General features: G+C 42.0%; 1 protein-coding gene and 1 non-coding gene across 8 annotated transcripts in view; both read right to left on the bottom strand.

Moving 5' to 3' along the window:
* Positions 1-13,947, bottom strand: part of TTC7B (tetratricopeptide repeat domain 7B) — a 237,868-nt gene that overhangs the window by 145,376 nt on the left and 78,545 nt on the right. The gene's annotated exons all lie outside the window — the stretch shown is intronic.
* LOC132421467 (small nucleolar RNA SNORA11) lies at positions 10,716-10,844 on the bottom strand. The gene has a single exon (XR_009518713.1). It is a non-coding gene; the product is annotated as a small nucleolar RNA SNORA11 (small nucleolar RNA).

The following is a 13,947-nucleotide window of genomic DNA, read 5'->3' as shown; positions in this document are numbered from 1 at the left end:
AGATACATGCACCCCTATGTTCATAGCAGCACTATTTCACAATAGCCAAGTCATGGAAAATACCTAAATGTCCATCGATAGACAAATGGATAAGGAGGATGTGGTACATATATATACAATGGAATACTACTCAGCTATAAAAAAGAATGCAATAATGCCATTTGCAGTAACATGGATGCAACTAGAGATTATGATACTAAGTGAAGTAGGTCAGAAAAAGATATACCATATGCTATCAGTTATATGTGGAATCTAAAATATGGCACAATTATAAAGTAATTATACTCCAATAATAAAATAAAATAAAATAAGGCACAAATTAACCTGTCTACAAAACAGAAACAGACTCACAGACACAGAGAACAGACTTGTGGTTGCCATGGGGGAGAGGGGTAGGGGAGGACAGGACTGGGAGTGTGGGATTAGCAGATGTAAACTATTATACATAGGATGGATAAACAACAAGGTCCTTCAGTACAGCATAAGGAACTATATTCAATATCCTGTGATAAACCATAATGGAGAAGAATATTTAAAAAAAAAGAATGTTGGGGCTTCCCTGGTGGCACAGTGATTGAGAGTCCACCTGCCGATGCAGGGGACACGGGTTCGTGCCGCGGTCCGGGAAGATACCACATGCCGCAGAGCGGCTGCGCCCGTGAGCCATGGCCGCTGAGCCTGCGCGTCTGGAGCCTGTGCTCCGCAGCGGGACAGGCCACAACAGTGAGAGGCCCGCGTACCGCAAAAAAAAAAAAAGAATGTCTATATGCGTATAACTGAGTCACTTTGCTATACAGCAGAGATGGGCACAACATTGTAAATCAACTATACTTTAAAAAAATTAAATTAGAAAAAAACAAATTCAGGACTACAGAGTTTTTCCTTGATTCCTTCTATCTTAAATCTATTTTGCCTTTCTCCCACACCAAGAATCCTGGTTCTCAACGACATGGGGGATAAGAGAAGTAGAACATTCCATGACTATTAAGCTGCTCTATTTTGTTACACAAAAACATTTCACAATATCAAATCATATCACCATCATTATAATTACTGAAAAGCTAAAAATCTTATTTTCTGCATATGCTATCAGCATTCTCCTTTCATTTTTTAGTTTATGGTTGTACTATATCTGTTATGAGACAATCAAAGAAATAGGGAAGCATGACCTATACTTTAAAAAAAAAAGAGTAGTCAATATAAACTCACTCTGAGTGAGCCTACGTGTTGGATTTAGCAAAGACTTCAAAGTACCTATTATAAGTATGATCAAAGAATTAATAGAAACTACGTTTAAAGATTAAAAGAAAATAGCAAGTCAGCAAATAGGGAATCTCAACAGAGAAATAGAAACTATAAAAATTAACCAAGTGGGGATTTTAGAGTTAAAAAGTATAACTAAAATTAAAAATTCCCTAAATGGGCTCAACAGCAGCTTTGAAATAGCTAAAAAATCACTGAACTTAAGATAAATGAATAAAAATCATCCAATCCAAAGAACAGAGAAAAAAAAAAGGCTGAAGAAAAACAGAGACACATAATGATAAAACTGCGGAAAAACAAATCTTGAAAGTAACAACAGAAAAATAATTAATCACATAGAGGGGAACAACAGTTAAGATTAATAGTGACTTCTCATCAAACATAGGGGAAGATATACTCGAAGTGATGAGAGAAAAAAAAAAATCACCAAGAATTCTACATGGCGTAAAATTGTCACTCAAAAATGATGGCAAAATAAAGACATTCCCAGATAAACAAAAAGTGGGAGAATTCATATCTATCAGACATGCCCAATACAAAATTTTAAAGGAAGTCCTTCAGACTACAAGGAAATGACAACAGAAGGTAATTTGAAACCACAGGAGTAAATTAGTAAGAGTACTAGAAATATAAATATGTGGTTAAATATAGTTTAAATATATTTTAAAATCTTTTCTTCTTTTCATTTATATTAAAAATAGGATTGTATGAGGAAATAATTATTATATTGCACTGTTGTGTTTATAACATATAGAGACATTAGTAGCAAAAGGAGGGAGGAAATAAAGCTATATTAGAGCCAACCTGCATATTTTACTGAAATGGATTGATAATTTAAGATATGTTTTATAATTCATAGAGGAACCACCATAGAAATTTTCAAAAAATACAGGTAAAAAATCAACAGAGGAATTAAAATGTAATGCTGAAAGGTATTTGTTTAACACAAAAGAGGGCCATAGGGAGGAACAAAGAATAAAAAAGACATGAGACATACAGAAAACAAAGAGCAAAATGGCAGATGTAGATCTAATCATGTCAGTAGTTACATTACATGTGAATGAGTTAAATATTCCAATCAAAAGGCAATTTTTTTTATACTGGATAAAAAAAGCAAGCTCCAACTATCCGCTATCTGCAAGAGATATACAAGAAAGGTGTTTTAATTCAAAGATACAAATAGGTTGAAAGCAAAAGGATGAAAAAGATACACTATGTAAACAGTAACCACAAGATGGCTGGAGTGGCTATATTAATATCAGATAAGGCAGACTTTAAGTGAAGAAATATTACTAGAGACAAAGACGTATCTATGAAAAACCTACAGCTAACATCTTACTTAATGGTGAAAGACTGCATGCTTTCTCCCTAAGATCGGGCAGGAGTAAGATAAAGAGGTCTGCTCTCACCACTTCTATTCAACATTGTATTGAAGGTTCGGGGCAGTGCAATAAGGTGACGGTAGAAATAAAAGACATACGGTTTGGAAAGGAGGAAGTAAAACTGTTTTTATTCACAGATGACATGATCCCATATGTAAAAATCCTAAGTAATCGATCTATTAAAAATTATAAGAACTAGTTAACAAGTTCAGCAAGGTTGCAAGATACAGCATCTATATATAAAAATCAATAGTATATATATGTGTATATATATATATATATATATATATAAGCAAAGAATAATCTAAAAAGAAAATTTTAAAAACAATTTCATTCACAATAACATAAAATGAATAAACTACTTAGGAACAAATTTAACAAAAAATTCAAAACCTGTGTAATAAAAACTGCAAAAAGATTTTGAGAGAAATTAAAGAGGATCTACATAAAAGAAGAGACAAGGGATTGGAAGATTCACTATTGTTAATGTGGCAATTCTCCCTAAATTGATCTAGAGATTCACTGCCAGCCTTATTCAAATCCTGGCAGGCATTTTTTTTTTTTTTTGTAGAAATTGACAAGCTGAGTCTAAAATTCATATGGAAATATCAAAGACTGAGAATAGCCAAAATAATTTTGAAAAAGAACAAAATTAGAGGACTTACACTACCTAATTTCAAAACTTGCAATACAGCTACATATTCAAGACAGTGTGCTATTGGCTTAAGAATAGACATATAAATCAACGACACAAAATAGAGACCCCAGAAATAAACCTTTATATTTATGCTCAATTAATTAATTATTTTGCTAAAGTGTCAAGGCAATTTAATGGGAAAAGAGTTGACTTTTCAACAAATGGTGCTTAGACAACTGGATATCTAAATGCAAAAAAAAAAAAAAATTAACTTAGACTCTTACATCACACCATACACAAATATTAACTCAAAATAGATTAGAGGCCTACGTGTAAAAGTTAAAACTTCTGTAATAAAACACAGGAGAAAAACTTTGTGGTCTTAGATTGGGCCAAAATTTCTTAGCTATGACACCAAAAGGACGATCCATAAAAAGAAAAATTGGTTAAGTTGGACTTCATCAAAATTAACTTTTCCTCTCTGAATGACATAATTAAAAAAAATGAATACCTGCCACAGACTGGCAGAAAATATCTGCAAATTATATATCTGATAAAGGACCTGTACCCAGAATATATAAGGAACTCTTACAACTTGATAATAAGAAGACAATCCAATTGAAAACAGGGCAAAAGATTTGAAGACGTTTCACCAAAGAAGATATAATAGCTAATAGGCACATGCAAAACAGCTGAACATCATTAATCATTAGGGAAATGCAAATTAAAATCACGAGATACCACTACAAACCCACCAGACTGGCTTTAATTTCAAAACTGCCAACACTAAATGTTGAAGAGAATGGAAAGAAGCTGGAGCTCTCATACACTGCTGCTAGGAAGGTAAAATGGTACAGTCACTCAGGAAAACAGCTTAGCAGTTTCTTAAAAGTTAAACATAAACTTATGACCCATCAATTCCACTCTGATGAATCTATCTAAGGAAAATGAAAACATATGTCTACAGAAAGATTTGTCCATGAGTGATCATAGCAGCATTATTCATAATAGCCCCAGAGTGGAAATGATCCAAATGTTCATCAACTGGTAAACGGACAAAGAATGGAAAAACTATTTAGCAATACAAAGGAGTGATTACTGATATATTCAACAACGTGGGTAAACCTCAAACACATTATCCTAAGAGAAAGAAGCAAGACACAAAGGACGACATATTCTATGATCCCATTTATGTGACATTTCTGGAAAAGGCGAATCTATAGAGCAGATAAGTGGTTGTCTGGAGCTGGGGGTAGGAGTGGGGACTGACTACAAATAGGCATGAAGAACTTTTAGGGTGATGGAATGTTCTAACGCTGAATTGTGCCAATGACTGCAATGCTTCCGTAAGTTTATTTAAAACAATTGAACTGTAATATTTACAACAGGTGAATTTTTGATATATAAATTATACCTGAATAAAGCCGCTAAAAAATAATAGTAGCATCTTGCTTTATGATAGTTCCTGGCTACCTCCCCGTCCTTCACTTTTATCTCTACCTGATCGTTCTTTTGTCTCTTGTGTCACTTGGTCAGTTTTCATTCCACTTTCAGCATTCTCCTCATTGTGGGGTCCAGTCCCAGCAAAAAGCCCTAGTGGGTCGGTTTCAAGTCTTCACAGGGGCCAGACTGCTCCAGTCCCTTAGACCTTACTTGGCAAAACCCTCTCATTTTCAGCAGCTAATCTCAAATTGGCCAGACAAGCTTTCCAGGAGTCTTGAGGGCTATTTTCGGGTCTCCTGTCCTCAGGCCCCTGGGATCCCCCATTGCTTCCTTCTGCTTTCTCCCACACAGATGCAAATAACATGCTTGTCTCTACCTGTTGGTAGTCTGTCGCCATTAGCTTGTACTTTGGTGTTCGTGAGTACACCTTGTCATCTAGTTTCACTGTAAATGTTGTGCACGGGTTTTTGGTTTTGCTGTCCGGTTACTGTGTCTTTTTTAATGACAGGATATGAGAAGATCCCAAAACTATACTGCCACTGTTGTTATCATCTTCCCAGACTTCTCAGCTGCTGATTCTTACCTTTTCTTCTAGGGAGCTGACAAACCCTTCACTCTGCAGGGTTTTATTAATTTATTTATCAAACTTACCGTGTGCCAGACACTGTCCAAACACACAATAATTACTAACGCACTTAATCTGCCTAACAACACTATGAAGCAGGTACTATTATTATCCCCAGTTTACAAATGAGGAAAGTGAAACACAGAGAGGTTAAGTAACTTGCCAAGGTCACCGCGCTTGTAAGGCGGAGGATTCAAACCCAGGCAGGTGGATCCAGAGTCAATGGTTTTTAACCACTAGACAGTGCTGCCTGCCAAGAGTGCATGAAGTGTGTCTGGCCTGGTAGCTCTAGCATTCAACCAGGACTGCCATCCCTGCCCCCCCCAGGTCTCCCTGAGATGGGGAAATCTCACCCCTCCCTCAAAGACCAAGTTCAAATGTCAGTTCTTCTAATGAACTTGACGAACGCACCCAGGCAAGTGCTTGTTCCTCCTTCCTCCCCTCCCTCTCCTTCTCCCCAGCAGCCCATCTTTTCTTTATAGTGCTTTTCACCAGGTGTTATAATTATTTGTTGTCTTCCCCATGAGCTCAGAGAACATTTTTTATTCATCTCATATCCCAGAGCTTATCCTAGTGACTGGTGCCCAGCAGGCTCTCAATAAACATACATGGAGTTGAGATGGCAATATCTTCTTTTTTTTAACTAGCTCAAAACGTACTTGAAAGCAGTGTAATTGCATCTTTAAAAAAATCTGTAATTCAGAGGTTTTACCAAGTCTGGCTAATGAGTTTTTCTGAGTATTCTTCAGAAGAAACACAACATCAGATTCTTCCTGGTATTTTAACTGCTTGTTTCCAACATGCAGAGATTGCTGCTTCTGATGCTAATTTGCCAGGGAGAGTCAAAGGAGAACCAGCTCCCATAACCATCAACCAAGCACCTGCCAGCAAAGAGAAGATACAGAAGGAAGAGCTAACTGAACAAAAAGGTACAGTATGTCTGTGCCGGGCCTAGAGAATCACCACCAAAGTCACCTGTGAATAAAAAGTAAAAATTCAAACCTCAAATAGAGAGGAAGGTGGAAAAATCAAATGTCAATTGAAAAAAGCAATTCATTAATTTTTAAAAATCTTACAATTTAATGCAGGATTTTGCTATGAGAACATACAATCATATTGCAGATATCCTTATTGGTGTACAGATCTATGGCGGACATTGCTATAAAAATATAAAGGCAGGTGTTTGTAAGAAAATTTATGGCCCCCTCACTTTCAATAGAAGGTTCTAGCATTTCCTAAGAAAAGTCATAAATTTTCCAAAGATGTCTCAGTCATTTTCTGGGCTTTAACTCAACTTCTCTGCAACTCTCTCTAAGAGCTGACTAAAAATACCTCTGCAAAAAAAAAAAAAAAAAGTATGGAGAGAAAAATGATGACTTAAAAAGAAATAGGTAGGAAATATCCCTTGAAAAGAGCTGGGGCCTCCACCCCCTGCACCCTGCCCTCATATAAAATATTAACACATTTGACACCTAAACCAGGGAAGGGAAAGAACAGGTTGATGAGATTTGCTCTGGCCAAGAACAGGAATGCTGCGTGCCTTCCCAACACCCTCCTGCCCATCCACCCCGCTTCCCGGGCAGATACATCTGGACCGACTCTGTGGCACAGACGTCACTAAATTACCGAGAAAGCGCTCCACAGTCTGACAGGCTCAGAGAGGGTAAACTCTGGCTTCCTCCTTGACCAGACGGGACGTGAATTCCTCCTTCCCGACACACACGTGTCATTTCAATGGCCTGCCCTTGAGGGGCTGCGTACAAAGGCCATGCTTAAACAGGCTCTCGGGCTTCTGTGTCCAACTTCAGCCTGTGAGGTTTCAACTCAAAGCGCTACATACTTGAAAAAAAATGCACGTCTGGGAGGCTCTGGGAGCAAATGTTCTCAACACTAAACCGTGGAAAATGATAATTCTCTTTCCTGCTGTGGGAACGCTAGAATCCCATCTAGATGTGTACACGCCAGGCTTAAGTAAGGAGGGCTACAAGCACCAATTTTCCACCAAGCTAGGAGCTTCTCAGAAAAGAAAGAGTCTATCAGGCCTGCTTGGGGGGTGTCTTATAATAAAGCCACCGTTATTGGAAACAGTCTCAGAGATAAGGCAGACAGCAGAAGTCCCTATGACCTTCCCAGAAAACGTATTATCTCTTACTGAGGTCAAGGAAACCACTTGATACCTGGCCCCCTTCACCCTCTTCCAACAGAAGGACATCATCTGTGGGAAGAGCTGGACGGTCAGAGCACAGCTCCCCCTAAACAGCAACAGGAGCGGTCACTTCCACGAGGCCCGTCTAGGCTGTCTTTTTCTTCCTTACATCCCGGCACCTAGCACAGTGCTTGCACGCTTAGCTCTCAGTACATACATGCTGCGTGAACTAATTTTAAAGAAAACACACAACTGTCAGGCATCTGTGAGCCACAGCCATCTCGGACGAACATAAGTTCATTCACTCACTCACTCATTCATTCACGTACACCTGTATACCAGATACTCTCAAGGTACAGATCCCTCCCCAAACCAAACAGATACAAATTCCTGGAACTTATATGCCAGTGATGGGAGACAGACAATTAACAGATTAGATAAGGGAAAAAAAACACAATGTGGGCAAAGGGTTAGCAAATTCCTTTCCTCTCCTGCTTGAGAATCTGACCTTAGGTTAACTTTCTAGTTCTGTTTCCCTGGAAACCTAATAAAGCTAGAATGTCAATTATGTTACGAGGCAACATTGCTTATATTAAGAATGACCTCTGACTGATATCTTGCATCTGGACTGGAAGGAACTATAAATATCTGACGGGGACAACGCCGCTTCGGGCTTCCTTGAATGTGATGACTTACAACTGAGCATATCCCTCAGGGAGATGTTAAGCCAGGGCAGACCCCATCCCTACTCCACGTGAAGCTCACTCTCTAGCATGTGAGCTGTCACAGGATGAGGGAGGGGCAAAGAGGACAGCTCCTGGGTGGCCAGATGACTGCCAAGAGCACAGCTCACAGGAGAGAAACCCTTGACACTGCCTGGTTGGCAACTTACGGTTCTGCTCCAGATCTGTCTCCACAGATGGCCAAGTGTGGCCACTGAAAGTCTTGTGGGTCGGAATGCTTAACTGAACCTAAGAAGATCCCTGGTAAGCACTGTTCGTAGTACATTTGATGCCCGTTAAATACTGAGAAAAACAGAGCAGAGAAAAAGCATGGGTTGGTTGGACCAGATGCCTCTGATGCCCATTCAGGATCCTTTCAGGTCTAACCAACACGAGCGCCCTTCCCAATCCACCTTGCCTTTGTGAATTAGCTCCTCTTCACTGATTCATCTTCAGGCTCTGCTCAGTCACTTGCTCGGGAAACCTCCCCTAACCACCAGCTCCAGGTCAACTTCATTTTCAAATGGCCTCTCACAGAAATGGGTACCTTGCCGCCTGAGCCCCATCTCGGGGTGTAGTTATACACCCAGGAATATAAGGACCTGGTTTCTCTCTGAAAGCAAGAAGCACGTCTGGCTGCTCACCATTTCACCCCCAGCACCTGGAGAACATCTGGCAGGAGCAGCAGCTGAATAAACACTGGCAGAACAAGTGAATGTTGGAACAAATCGTCTGAAACTAAACAGAGTTGGGCAGTAGTCCTCACACTGCACTGTTATGTTCCTGCTGTGTATGCTCACTGAGGATACTCCTGTCCAGAGCATGACCCAAGAGTCGGCCTGCAAATATTGCCCTCCATGAAAGAAAATTCCAGGGTCAATCTCCGGTCGTATCAAGAATTATTGGGAAATATCAAAAAAATAAAGTTAATTTTGATTTTTTAGCCACAACTGTTATATAACCATCTCTTTTGGGGAAAACGTGCAAAGTGAAAGGCTGAATTTAAAGAGGTAGTATCGCCTTCTTCTCCTTTCCTAAGGTGTAAGCCTACTTGTAGTTATTTATCTTCCTGTTGGACTAGAGAATCCACTGGGATCGTTTGCTGTCTCAACCCCAGCTCCTAGCACATAAATGTTTGCTGGATGAACAAATAAGTGAATGAATAAACAAAGAACCTCCCCCTTCCCTCCTGCCTCCATTAAAATAGAAAATCACTATCCCGGACAAACCCAAGGTGAAGAACTGGAATAATCTCCGGTACCAGTTCATCTTTCAGGGAATTCCAACGCTGAATGGAGGCTGAAGGAGGCAGCCTACAGCTGGGAGAAACCGTCCGGAGAGGGGCCTTTGTGAGATGCGAGTAACTGCTAGTTAGTTCACCGGTCCCCTCCCCACGCCCCGTGCTCCCACCCTACCCCACCTTGTACTCTGGAAGCCTCAGATGACCTACCCCGTTCTTCTGCTGAAGACAGGACAGGCCAACGTGGATGCACCCACCTTGCTGAACGCGTATAACGCTTTGATGGCGCAGGCCTCGAACACGCCGTGGGTGCTCGCGCTTATGCAGTGCAGAAAGCAACTACCCGTCCCCCATAATTCATTCCCTGAAATGTATCACGGAAAGTGGTCCTGGAATTTCATAATTAAAACTGACAAAGACTCCTTTGTTTTCATACTAAAGTTTTGATGGCATTAAGGGATGAGCCAGACCTAGTCTACACTGAAACAAAACAGAGGAGACTTGGCTGACGCTTTTTATTCCATAAACGATTACAACTAGACTGGCTTTAAAAGTCCTTATTTTCTCAGCCTAATGTATTCCTTGCGGCTCTGCTGCCCAGAGCTCCATCTTCAAGAAGAGAACACTAACTGGGCGGGGTCATTCTGTGCGAGCGCTGAGAAAACTGGGCTGGGTGTCAGCAGGGGGAGGCACAGGCCACCAACTAGCTGTGTGACCCTGAATAAGTCTCACTGCCTTGTTTAATTCTCTTCTTTTTCTTTCTTTTTTTTTTTTTTTTTTTTTTTTTTTTAGCAGTTTTAGGTTTACAACAAAATTGATAGGAAGGTACAGAAATTTCCCGAAGTCCACAGTTCACCTTAGGGTTCACTCTAAGGAAGTGAATAGTGTTGCACATTCCATGGGTTTGGACAAAAGTATAATGACACCTATCCATCATTATAATGGCACACAAAGTATTTTCACTGCTCTAAAAAACTTCTATGTGCTGTGTATTCATCTCCCCTCTCTCCCAAACTCCTGGCAACCATTGATCTTTTTATTGTCTCCACTGTTTGGTCTTTTCTAGAATAGCATATAAATGGGATCTTTTTTTTTCCTTGAAAAGAGAGGGTCAAAGCCTTTAAGTCTATAGACCACTCATGGTCCTCCACAGGCTCTAGGCGGCAAACTCCCCCGCTAAACACTGTGGCTTTTCTTCCAGCATGGAGCCCTGTCCCACTGGTCCCGCTGAGCGGCCACCTGGAGGTGCAGGAGGACATGTGTAGGGTATTTGTTCATAGGAAGGCTACAAGTTTTGTGTCCCTTGTCACAATGAACCCAGATGCTTGTCAGGTGTGTTATAAACAGAGGAGCCATTTCTTCAGGCTCCTGCTCTGAGCACACCCCAGCACTGCCTATGTACTGACGGTCTCCCTGAGCAAAATGTAAACCCCAGCAAGGCAGTGACTGGGTCTGACCTGTTCACTTAGAACAGCGTTTGGCACTAGTAAATAACCTCTGGAGGTTCTTGATAAATATTTATTAAATGATCATTGAATGTGATTTCTCTGGATCTCAGAGTCCTCAGCTACAAAGGGCAGTGATTTTTAAAAACATGCTCTAACCATTTGGACTCCAGGATTTTCAGATTCTATACCCGACCTTCAGCTCAACTATTATGAAAATTTTCCTTATTACTGAAATGACTCATGGGAAGTGCTTAGCACAGTTCGCTAGGTTGACCCAAAGTCTTCCAGACCCAGGACTGCTTGAATGACAAGTGGCATCACCGAGGTGGTCCTGGCTGACCAGGCTGCAGGACTCACACTGGTCCGTAAACTTCCCTCCTGAAGCTGTTGTGAATAAAGGAAGTAGCCCACTTACATGGACTCCCCCCCCGACTCCCTCCATCACCCCATCTTTCTCTCAGTCCAATACATACATGGTTCTTGCTGAGATCAGAACGTAGCCTATGGCTGAAAACCAAGTAAAATGAACCAAGTCCGACTGATATGGTGGGCATGATTCTGCTGGCACTAGACTCCTGCCAAATGAACTACCCTAGCCTTGGCCCTTCCTGATACCCCATCCTTCTCCACACCTGAAGAATAAATTCCCTGCATCTTAGCCTGGTTTTCAGTCTTCCACCATCTCTCCACCATCCATCCTTCCAGCGAGAACCCTAACTTGGAAAAGGAAATGGGAACGGAAATAACATTTATTTAAAGTGACCCACATCTGACGCCACCACTTCATTCGTGCCGCTCTTTCCCCAGTCTAGCTTGTGCTCTGACCATCCACCAAAAGTCCTTTCAAGGTCACAAAGGCTTTCCATATTATCGAATCCAGTGCTTTGGTATTTACCCTTATTAACACCTCAGCATCATCAGGTGAGCCCTTCCTCCTCTTCAGGCACCTTAGGCTTCTACGAGGACACACCCTCGTGGTCCCTCTTACCTCGGGCAGCTCCCCTATGGGCTCCTCCTCCTTGGCCCAACTCCAACTCTTGCAGGTTTCCTGTTGGGTCCTGGGCTTTGCTTCTCTCTTTACGGTCTGTCCCTCTCAGCCCATCCAGTCCAGGGCTTTAAATATAATCAACATGCTGAGACTCCCAACTTATAACTCAAGGTTCAACCTCCCCTGTGCTCATCTATCCTCCTAGTCGACACTGCCACTTGGAAATCTCACAGGCTCTCAAATGATACACATCCAAAGGCAAATCTCTGATTTCCCCTTTTCCGAATCTGGTCCTCCCCTTGTCCCCACTCCATCTAACCAGTTGCTCCGACTGCAACTGGGGAGTCATTCCTGATTCCTCTGTTCCCCTTCCCGCTCCCCCCCAAATCCAATTCATCACCTAGTCCCCACACCAGTTGGGATCACACAACAACGAACAGCAGTTCTACCATACATCTCCAATCCATCCACTTGTCTTGGTCCCTACGACCACTGTCATCTTTTTTTTTTTTTGCGGTACGCCGGCCTCTCACTGTTGTGGCCTCTCCCGTTGCGGAGTACAGGCTCCGGATGTGCAGGCTCAGCGGCCATGGCTCACGGGCCCAGCCGCTCCGCGGCACGTGGGATCCTCCCGGACGAGGGCACGAACCCGCGTCCTCTTCATCGGCAGGCGGACTCTCAACCACTGCGCCACCAGGGAAGCCCCACTGTCATCTTTGAGGTGAGCATCTAATGCCTTGCCCACCACTGTCACCTTGCCTTTGTTTTGGTGACTTGGGGATTTTTCTTTGGACAATCGCTACTCTCCCATTGTACGCCACCACAGTAGATCTGCCTTTTCAGGGTAAGCCAAACCAGGAGAGTCTGTGACTCTCCCCCTTCCAACTCTGCTGCAGCCACACTGGGCTCTTTTCAGGTTCCTAAACACATCAAACTTCCCTGGGTCAAGACCTTACACGTGGCGGGCCCTCTGCTTGCAGCACTCTTTCTCCTGCTTGTGGCACGCTTACTTCCTTCTCATCCTTCAAGTCTTGGTCTCATGTCACTTCCTCAGGAGGCCTGGCCTGACCACCCTACCTAAGCAGGTGCCCTCTGTTATTTGCTGCACCCATTCGTTTCCTAGCATTTATTACGATTTGTAAGTATAAACATTGGTTTACTTGTTTATTATCTTCTCCCTCACTAGGCTGTATCCTCCCCGAGAACCCGGACTATGTGTCTTATATTCCCCAATTCAGTACCAAGCACAGTACCGGCACATAGCAGAACTATGTTGGATAACTGACCCAATCTACTGCATGCCAGGTCCTGTGCTGGGAGGTTTATATAGAAACACATACATTACTGTATAAACCTCTGCTCCAACCAGAGTGGTCTCCTCATACCCTGCGGAATATATACAATACTGAGTACAGTTCTAACCCCAGGTTTCTACCAACTAGTTGGAAAGCACCCCTGACTCTCCCCAATCTGTGCACCTACATCATTTCAATCCCGCTTCTCCAAAGCTTTACTCCCCTTCCCAAATCTTCCGCCGTCTCAACAGGCAGCCTCCTTATTTGGCTTTCTGGCAACCTGGACTTCCCCTGTCACACATGTACAGACTATCCTGAGACTGCTTCTTTTAGTTAGTTCCCTGAGATGAAGTTCTAGGAGGTCAGGGGCTTTGTCGTTCTTTTCCGCATTAGAGCCCCAGTGCTAGGACAGGGCCTGGCTACTATGCAATTAGTCCTCACTAAATGGATGAATAAGTACTTTACTGAATGAATGAATGGGCCTGGAAACCTCAGCTCAGTTACAGTGATTATTAGGTGTTCTTGCATTGTTTACTCTTTTAAACAACCATACTGTCGCCTATAATTTACTTATTTTCACATCTTACCCTTTTTCTTTTCTCCTACTATCTCCCACAGTGCAGGCTCATTTCTTTTTACTCTCTGAATCTCTCGAGAAATGTCATGTACCAAAAGTTAAGACATACGAAACGCTTACTGGAAATGTGTCTGAATTTTCTCATGTTACCTGCATTTGACTCCTAATGTAAAAAGCAGGG

Source organism: Delphinus delphis, chromosome 2 (assembly GCF_949987515.2).
Source record: "Delphinus delphis chromosome 2, mDelDel1.2, whole genome shotgun sequence".
Classification (NCBI taxonomy): domain Eukaryota; kingdom Metazoa; phylum Chordata; class Mammalia; order Artiodactyla; family Delphinidae; genus Delphinus; species Delphinus delphis.
Note: the sequence above shows the minus strand (reverse complement) of the source record. Positions and strands in the feature narration are given on the sequence as shown.